We start from the raw sequence: 9,566 nt of genomic DNA on the forward strand, positions 1-9,566 counted from the left end.
TTCTATGCTCATTTCTAAGATTATGTATTAGTAATTGCTAGTATTAGCAAAACATCCCACCCTGATAGAATTATTTCAGCTGTGAAACTTCTGAGATGAGTTAAACTGAAATTACATGTGGAATGAAGCATTGCTTATAATGTATTTTTTTATAAGCTTTCTGTTGAAAAACATGAAAGAGGAATAAGCAATGTTTCTTTCTATATTGCCTTGCAATGCAAGACCAAAAGCAGGCTTTACAAATATTTAATACATCTTATAAATAAAGTACACAAGCAAAAACCAAACTCCAGACCTGAGCAGAAGAGATTTTGCTATGAAAATGAACAAATAATAAAATAAAATAAAAAAGTATTTTGTTTTACAGTCACCTTTTTCTGAAGGGGAAAAGATGTCTTTCATATCTTTGTTTTCTATCAACTTCATAACAGAGTTATCAAGGCTTCACAAGAAAGATGAAATTGATAGAAACTTTTCTGTATAGTCATCCTCTCCAATGCCCCAAGGAAAAAAAAAAAAAAAAAAAAAAAAGAAGCTGGCAGAGAATACAACTGATCTGCAGCAATGGCATTATTACTTAGGAAAAAGCTCTTGCCCTTGAGACAAAGGACAAGTGTATGAAATGAAAAGTTGTTATTTAGTGTATGGTAATAGAATTGCAAGACCCTGGCTGAGTAGATAGATCTCAGAGATCTCAAATAAAAATTCATCCTTTTTATTATTATTATTATTATTATTTTCTTGTCTTATTTCCAACTTCAGATTCATTAACTTTTACTTGAAAATCAAGGATCTTCCCTCTAATCAGTTTTTTGCATATGTTTAAAAGCTTACGTTACCTTTAATTATTGTTGAGAGTTTGTGTCTCCTTTCAGAGGCAGATCTGCCATCATGTCAACATGATAGTTTATAATCAGATGAGGTGTGCCACAAAAGCACATCTGTAGATCACGGCGATAATGAAATTTACCAAATACATGTCTGTGACTATGGGACTGCAACATCTACATCACCAGAAAGAGGAGCTAATTTCCCCAAAAGCGTGCTTGAAACAATGTATGCACAATGGAGACTGACATCTTCAAAATATTAATGACAGTATTCAGATTCAAGCAGTTCTTTTTATATATATATATATTTTTCCTCAGTATTACAATACCATGACTACATGTTCAGTAGTAAAAGACAGTTTCACACAGAGCTTTTGTCTTCATTTAGGTTACCATACCTGTGTGACCTGTTAAACTGCAGGGGCTCATTGCCTTTATTGTACTGGATGTTTATTTTGATATTTTTATAGTGTTAGTTTTTATTAACAGCTATGGATCTGTCTGGCTTCTAATCTAGATTTGTGTGGGAATTCATAATGCATACAGCTGGAGTCAGAAGGAAAAATAGCAACACCTATAATTAACATGGCCTCTGCACTTTTGAAGTAATTTCTTTCCAGACAATTGCTGTATTCAAAACTGCCTTTATTCTGAGGTAATATGTGGCTCCTAAACACTTTTGGGAGAATCAATGCTGAATAAGATTAATAATTGTCAAACAAATTATGAGTGCAGATGAAGAAATTCCTTTAAAAGGACTAAAGAAAGACATTCATAGGAACAGGGTGGCTATAGATAACAATGTTAACTTTGACTGTTCTTATATGTAGATATTAAAAGTTGGAATTTCAGCTTCTGAAGGAAGGTATGGAATCCCAGTAGGCATTTTACTGGACTATTTTTTTTTTTTTCTTTGCTTAATTTTGTTCTGGTTGCAGTTTACAACATAATTTCAATCTACTCCAGTAGGAGAAATTACTATGCTACTGTAAATCTAATATGATGTATTAACTACTCTTTAACATAACATTAAAGATTGTATTAAACAACAATATTAGAAGTACAGTTACTGCTTTTTTACTCTGATTTTCAAAATGCTTAACTGGGGAAGACAGTGTCATTTTACAGATGGAGAAAATGAGGCACAGAGAAGGAAGTAACTTAGCTAAATTCCTGCTTCATGTTAGAAAGAAAAACTAGAGATCAAAACCCACATTTTAACCATTCTCTATTTACAATACTTTATTTTTCATGTTTATCAGTCACGGATATTTTACCTGTAAAGTGAGGTCAGCATTAGGAAACAAAAGTTCTAACACGAGGCAGATTATTGTGGCCTGTTTTTTGTTTAATTAAATTACTTCAGAAATTCAAAAATACATCTAATTGGGTGTTGAATTTAAGTGAACTAAACAAAAACAACTCACACATATATTATATTATTGGTCTATAAGACTAGATTTAGCTTTTATATATTGCCTTAGGTTTCTTTATTTGGTGAGTTAGATTATCTAAATAGATTTTTGCCTGCAGCACTTATGTCTGCAAATCAGCTCTGCCCAGACCTGACCAAAAAATTATTCTTATCAAATTTCTCTAAGTGAAGAATTGCAACTTCAATAGTCTCAGCTCTAATTCCAAGAAAAGGCTGTTACTATCAGGAAATCTGCAGTCATTTAGTGTACGTTACTGAATAGGATTTGTCAAGAGGCCAGAAGCTTGGGGAGCAGCTCCTGTGATACAAAGGTTGTGATGTGAGATAAAGCACCAGAGCTCAGAAGGGCAGGTTCCTGTACTCAGCTTTCTTCTCTCTTCCAGTCTATCTGTAAAGAACATAGTACAGCACTCTTTACAACAAGGCAGGAGCTCTTGGGAGATAAACCTTGTGTCAGATTCCCAGGTGGTCAGAAACTGGTCTTGAAGGCCTCCTCAACCTCGAAGTTCTGCTGCTTTGTCTGCTCGAGCAGCAAGGGGCGAGAGAATCTATTTTTCCTGGCTGAGGAAAAAAAAAAAAAAAAAAAAAAAGAGCATGTTCTCTTAAAAAGCTTAATGTTTTTCATATATTTTGAATGAATTGCTGCTCTCAATTTCAACTGAAATCACAGTGCAAGCATTCCAAAGAAATCAGCCCTTCTGCTGCCTTTTGCAGCCTAAAGCACTGCTTTTTTGACCTCTCCAGCTCACAAAAGCTTAACACTTTTATTTGAAACAAGTTTCAATCCCACCATTCTCAATACTGAAGAATACTTCAACAACAGATTATAAATAAAGCACCTTTTCAGTTCACTTTTCAGGTTGCTTTGTGCTTTTCCAACAGACTGAAGTCATTGCTACAAGCTCAGTAAATTAATCAAAGTACAGACCCCGCCCCTCTAGAGCTGGCAATAGGCACAGAGATCTAGTTGTAAACATGACTGCAGGTAGTGTCTGAGCTATTGCTGCTCTGGGGAATGATTAGCCGAATCAGCTTGGCAGAGATATGATTATAATCTGAAGAAATTTAGGGATTGTTTCAGGAGATAAGGCAAAGCTGCAATTAGTCTGCAGTTGTGGTACAAAGAATATGAATCTCTGTTCTCTAGGATTTTCATGTAAGTCAGTACAAACACAAGTGTCCTGAGGCTGAGTCTCTGCAGTACAGAGTTGTCAGGCTGTGCCAGCCTCCATGGAGCAGGGCTCTCTCCTCTGCCTGAGGGAGGACAAGAGAGTGTTCTTTGGGGATAATGATGCCTGGGTGGACACAGAGCAACAAAAACGTGAAATGGAGAGGATGGGATGTGAAAATAACCAAGGTGGTTGAGAAGATATCATCTACTGATTTCCAGCAGAAATAAGGTCAGTGTTCAACTGCAGAACAAATCCAAGTGGATTACTGTGCAGAAGACCTTTTGATTGAGCAGGGTACATATGATTTGTTTTGAGGGTGTGATGTGTGCTCTTCACAAATGGGCTGTGAGGATGTTTGTTAGTTATGGGCATGCTAACTGAGATGTAGAAGGTGAAGGGCTTCACTGACAGCTATCCTGCCCTGGATTGACAGGCTCTCAAGTGTGGGTTGCTGAAGATGCCTTTCTGTCAGGAGCCCAACATTACAAGATAAATGCAGTTCTTCCTAATGAAGTACTTGGTAAAGAATATCTCAACCACTGGACAGCACTAAAGTCTGGCTAAAAGTTCTGCTAATATCTAGTATTAAAGAGAAACAGGCAATGACAAACATCCAGGCTTGAAGGATTAGTTCACTTTTAAGAGGAGTTTCTATTTCCAGACATTTAACAAAAGTAAAGTAAACAAATACATGGGCTTCAAGTTTCTTTTCAAATTAAGGAAATGAGGGATTTCTCATGAAACTTTATTCTTTCTTATTTCATTCTTCCTTTTCCAGTGAATTTCAGCACATACCTCTGAGGTCAAATAGGTGAAAATTAGAAGTAAAATAGCAAAGGAGGAAGAAAAATGTTGTCCAAACTTTGTTGGATCTAGTGCAGTAGGGTTTAAGCATGATCTTTTTTATTTTTATTTTTTTTTTAATTTCATTTGTAATGGGAACACAGAAGTGTAAGTTTAATTTTTATTTCTTAATTATTTCTCAGTTTTCTAACTTTTTAAATTCTACATACAACCCTTCCTTGTTATTGCCATTTTGAAAATAACATAGTGTTGTTGACAGCTATTTGGGTCTCTGGTTTTGATGTACAGGATCCTTCCAGCTCCCTTTGGCTACTGCAGAATTTGAAAGTGGGCATCCATACCACCTGGCAGGAATCCATCTGGGTAATAATATTATAACATTTTTCCCTTATGGGTTTATAAGATGGCTGGATACAGTGAAAACAGAATTTTGAGAAAATAGATGGAAAGGCATTCTGGAAACATCACAATTTCTAATTATGCAGCTGTATCATTCCTGAACATTCATACATGAGGTTATTATACCCTGGCTATATCTGGAAATGTTTGAAAACCTAAGTTCATTAGTACAAATGCTAATGAAAATGATTTATTTATTTTTTTAATAACCACTTAGAATTCAAAATTGGTTAATTAAATAAGTCATCCAAGAAAAAAATATATTAAAAAATCATGTACTTCAGGCCCTGATTGAGACTGTCAGACATCCATAAAGGAAACTCCATATTTAGAAATAGAAAGTAGGTTCTAAAGGTTTTTTGTTTGTTTTGCCTTTTTAATAATAATAATAATAATAATAATAATTTTGATACCACTCTACTGAACAGCGAGGGAGTTGAGGTGATTAACCTGGACTAAATGCTTCACTTTTACATGGCTGAAGTCAGATGAATACGTGAAGTATTTTTTCTGTGATTAATTAAGCCAGAACTACACACAAATAATTTAATGACTTTTTTCTGTTCTGCTTTTTGAAACAAGATTAAATGCTAGGCTATCCTTTCTGTTTAAATCTTCATGGAATGCTTCATGCTATGAATTAATTGCCATAAAGCAGATATGCAATTTTCATATTTGCAATTTTCAAAATATGTATGCATTTCCATTTTCTTGGAGAATTCTAATTTAAATTTTGGATTCTCCATTGGGCTTTCAAATTTTCATTTGGGAGAAATAAAATCTTTTGCATGTGAACGTGTTTTTAACTTGTCAGATAATACTTGTTTTACGTCAATATCGGTAGAATAGAAGTGTCACAAGTTCATCTCTATCCTTTGCAGTCAAATCCTTCCATTACATATGCAGGGGAGGTAATTTATGCCTTCAGACCATTCAACAGTAGAAACAAAGTATGCAGGTTTGTTTTCTGTAGCTTGAAAGTAATAGTGCCATTCAAAATCAGAATTAGACACGCAGAAATAATTCTCCTGTTTTGTAACCATGGTTGATTGCTTTTTTCAGAAACATTGGTCTCAGGCTACTAATATTTGGATCCTGTTACAAGCAATAGTACAAAGATTTTATTTCCATTTAACTCTTTGAAAATGGAGGCTTTTATATATATATATATCTTATTCAGCATCTGCTCTGAAGAAATAGAGTAGAACTGCATTAAATAGTTACATAAAATGAGTGCATAAAATACACTTAAAATTTCAACAGAGATAATTGTCTTACAATTTTCTTTTTACGTAGTCACGTTATTTTTTTCTGTAATAGCCAGGAATCTGACAGAATAAAGGACAGCAAGCATTTCTACTAAAAGTTTTGGCTGCATTAGAAAACAATTGCTTTAATATTTTGTTTATCTAACCTCCCTGGCCTACTGTCTCATTCAGAGATTCATCAAGAAAATGACTGAAAATAAGAAAGAGGTTAAAGACCACTGAACTGGGGTCAGACCCATGCTTAAATCACTATGAGAGACTGAACTGTGGTGTTGGCTCCAGATCCTCGGCTATGGCTATTGGTACTGCTGTTGTAAAATATAACTAGAAAAAGAGATATAGATTGCAATATGTTGTCTGCAATAATCCTCAGGAGATTAGGAAAGGGTTAAATCAATGTATGTTTTATATATTCAGTGTATTTGTAAAAAGAGAGCCTGAGAAATGACAAAACCTTCTGCCTGTCTATCTAATGATGCATTTCTGCCAATTTTGTCAGATGGAAGTACAAACGAAGTCACTGGAGGAGCATCCTTGCTAGAGAATATGGCTGTTATCTTCAGTTCTGTCTGCTCACAGCCATTTCTTCAACAGCTCAGTCCCTTCCCAGAGGTAGGGGCCTTTCTGTCACTACTCAAAAACCCAAAGGAGAAGAAAACAAAGACCCAATTCGCAATTTCACTAATCTTGGTTCATACCTCTTTGCAGCACACTGTTACACTGATTACACTGATTCCAGCTATTCTCTCTAGTAATCCTTGAACTCATGATGAGTAAGAACCAGTATCTGAATAAAACTGTAATGCCAGTTATGATGTCCAGACAGTTCTATTAGATTTTATAAATGTAGTCGGTGATGTAGACAACAATTAATTAATTTTCCCCAACATATTACTATTTAAAAGGTGGGAACAATTATAGTATTTAGTTCTTTTCATGGCAATAAAAATATTAAAGAATAGCAAACACACAGAGACTGTGATAACTTTGAAATTCTTTCTCTTCTTGGACAAAACTGACTTCTAATTTAATTTTATTTTGAATATGTGTTTGGAAACGAGAAAAGTAGTTCTTTAAAATTAAACCATATTTCACACTCCTGCTATTTCATCATCTTTCCTCCTGTTTACAGTGAGAATCAATGGATTTCACATGATACCTATCATGTAGAATAAAGAAAAGATTGAAAAAAGAGATAAAGAAAGGAGTGAGAATGCATGAAGGATAAAGATTTTCCTGGAAATTTATCAAGGGATTTTTGCCAAGGTTAGACATGCCCCAGAGAAGACATGATGGCATAAATTAAATTTGCTGGGGCATTAATCATGATAGGAAGGCCAGATCTATAGAAAGTAGTCACTAGAAGTTGGAAGAAAACCTTCATATAAATAATCTAGTTCCAAAAGCTTGGTGTCTTAAGTTGTATCCCATATGTCTAAATAGTGGAAGACATTCAGAAGGAAAGAGTGGTGAATGACATAGAACAATTATGAATTTCTAAGCAATGCTACGCTGTTTTGTTTTGTTTTGTTTTGTTTTGTTTTGTTGTTATAGTATTTCCAGCTTTTGTTCATTTAACAAAGCAGAGAAGAAAAACATAGTTATTTTAAGAGAAGGAATGGAGTAGATTTTAAAATTGTCACTCAAGATCACCGCTGCAATAAAATACAGACAGTTGAATAAGAAAAAAAAGTCAAATATATCTCAAGTACCCATTCTGCTTATTTTGGAGAGAGAATGATAAATTTCATTTATACATCACTAATTTGACCATTTTTCCACATCTGAAAAATGCATGCATATGGAGTGTGTATATGTCATGTAGGAAATCCTAATCAACATACTGGAACTTTTTGTAGTATTTATCAATTAATTTGAAAAAGTGAACAATATTTTCTTATGATCTGAATTACAGAGGCATATGGGAGGGCCATAATGCCATACAGGAGCATCTTAAGAACTGGAGAGAAACAGGATTGAAATGAACAATATAAAATCAGAGGTGCAACTAGTAAATCTTGGATGGATCATGAGCTTATGCTAATGAGAAGCAGTAGGCAAAGTTATGATTCCTCATAACAAATCCTTTACATAGCAGCTGACAAAGTAAATAAAGCCCTGACTATATGCAGTATAGCCAGTGCATACCTTGCTCCTGAAGGCATGCACGGAAACAACAATCTTGTAGACAAATTTGTTTTATGCATGGGTTTCACACATGTTGAGACTTCAGTATCTCAATGTCCTAACTCTGCAGCGACTTGTTCAGACTTGTCCACAGCACAAATTTTAAGGTTCTGGACCTTGTGACAGATCCTAAGACAAGTAGATATGGTAATATTCAGTGCTGTCATCAGTCTGCAAAAATTATTTCATTTTCAAACATGCTGATGTACTTAGTGCTTGTAGTTGAGAAAAACTGGACTAAATCCAGCTTGGAGAATTTTGATTTTCCAGGCTATTCCTCTTTAGGACATATAATTGCCCACTGTCTCTGCACTAGTGAAGACTTTTTTTCACATTTGCTATTAATTCCAGTGTCCTTCTTGTTGAAGAATAATGTTGCAGAGAACTAGAGCCTAGCTACAGGTCCACTGATGTTTTCTGCCACTGCGTTTTAGGTGGTTTGTTTATTTATTTTAACATATGTCCAGTCAGGTATTTATGCTATGATCTGCTATTAAGAAGTAAGGGACATTTCATTTAGAGGAGATTGATCAAGACTTCCTCCCTCAAGCATCATTGTGACTGAAGATTGAGGAATTCCTTGAGGAATTGTTTTCTGTGGTGATTTTAAATGTGCCCCATCAGAAAGTGAAGAAATTCACTCCCAGTTTGAGATCTCCATCCAAGAAACGTCTTTCTTTCAAAGTTTCTCTGAAAGCCATTATAGCATGGAACATCACTTGCTTTATCAACTTGGCTTTTAACAGATGTCTTAGTGGCAAAGACCACTATTTCATTTTGCCCCCTCTTTTTTTTGTTGTTTTGTTTTGTTTCCTATGAGTAAATAGATGAAGCAGTTAAACTCATCTATAGAACATTTTGGCCCATTCCAAATAATATTTTGGAAAAGATGCTATATCAGTGATGGTACTATTGAGTAATAAACTGTTTGCAGGCAAATATTTTCATTAAAGCAAAAAAAAAAAAAAAAAAGTCAAAACAAACATGAGAGCATTGTACACTACATAAATATTATCCCTGAATGAGGAAAAATTATACATTAAATCTATATTTTTCTACTGGCATTTTCCCCTTAATCATATACTTTTGTTGTTATTGTTCATTGTTTGTTTGTCTGTTTAATGTTTTTAACCCTGGTTATAGTAAGGAATTTTAAAAAGAAAAAAAAAATCCATCTTTATGGAAAGACCTTAAAATATCATAAAACCTGAAGTCCTGTGTTCTAAGCAATACAGTTCCTAGAAGTACAATTGCCAGTACTTTCTGGGAATGCTACATATGCTCTACTGATTTATGTAATTTTAGATGTGAAAGTCCTGCTGGTAGCCTTGCTCTTCCCTCTAGGGCAGAAGTTTTTTTTTGTTTTGTTTTGTTTTGTTTTGTTTTTCTACTATATGGTATCATAAAGGGAACATTAAGATTAGCCATTTTGTCTTATATAGTCACAATCCAGAGAATTCCATTCTGCATC

Source organism: Oxyura jamaicensis, chromosome 3 (assembly GCF_011077185.1).
Source record: "Oxyura jamaicensis isolate SHBP4307 breed ruddy duck chromosome 3, BPBGC_Ojam_1.0, whole genome shotgun sequence".
Classification (NCBI taxonomy): domain Eukaryota; kingdom Metazoa; phylum Chordata; class Aves; order Anseriformes; family Anatidae; genus Oxyura; species Oxyura jamaicensis.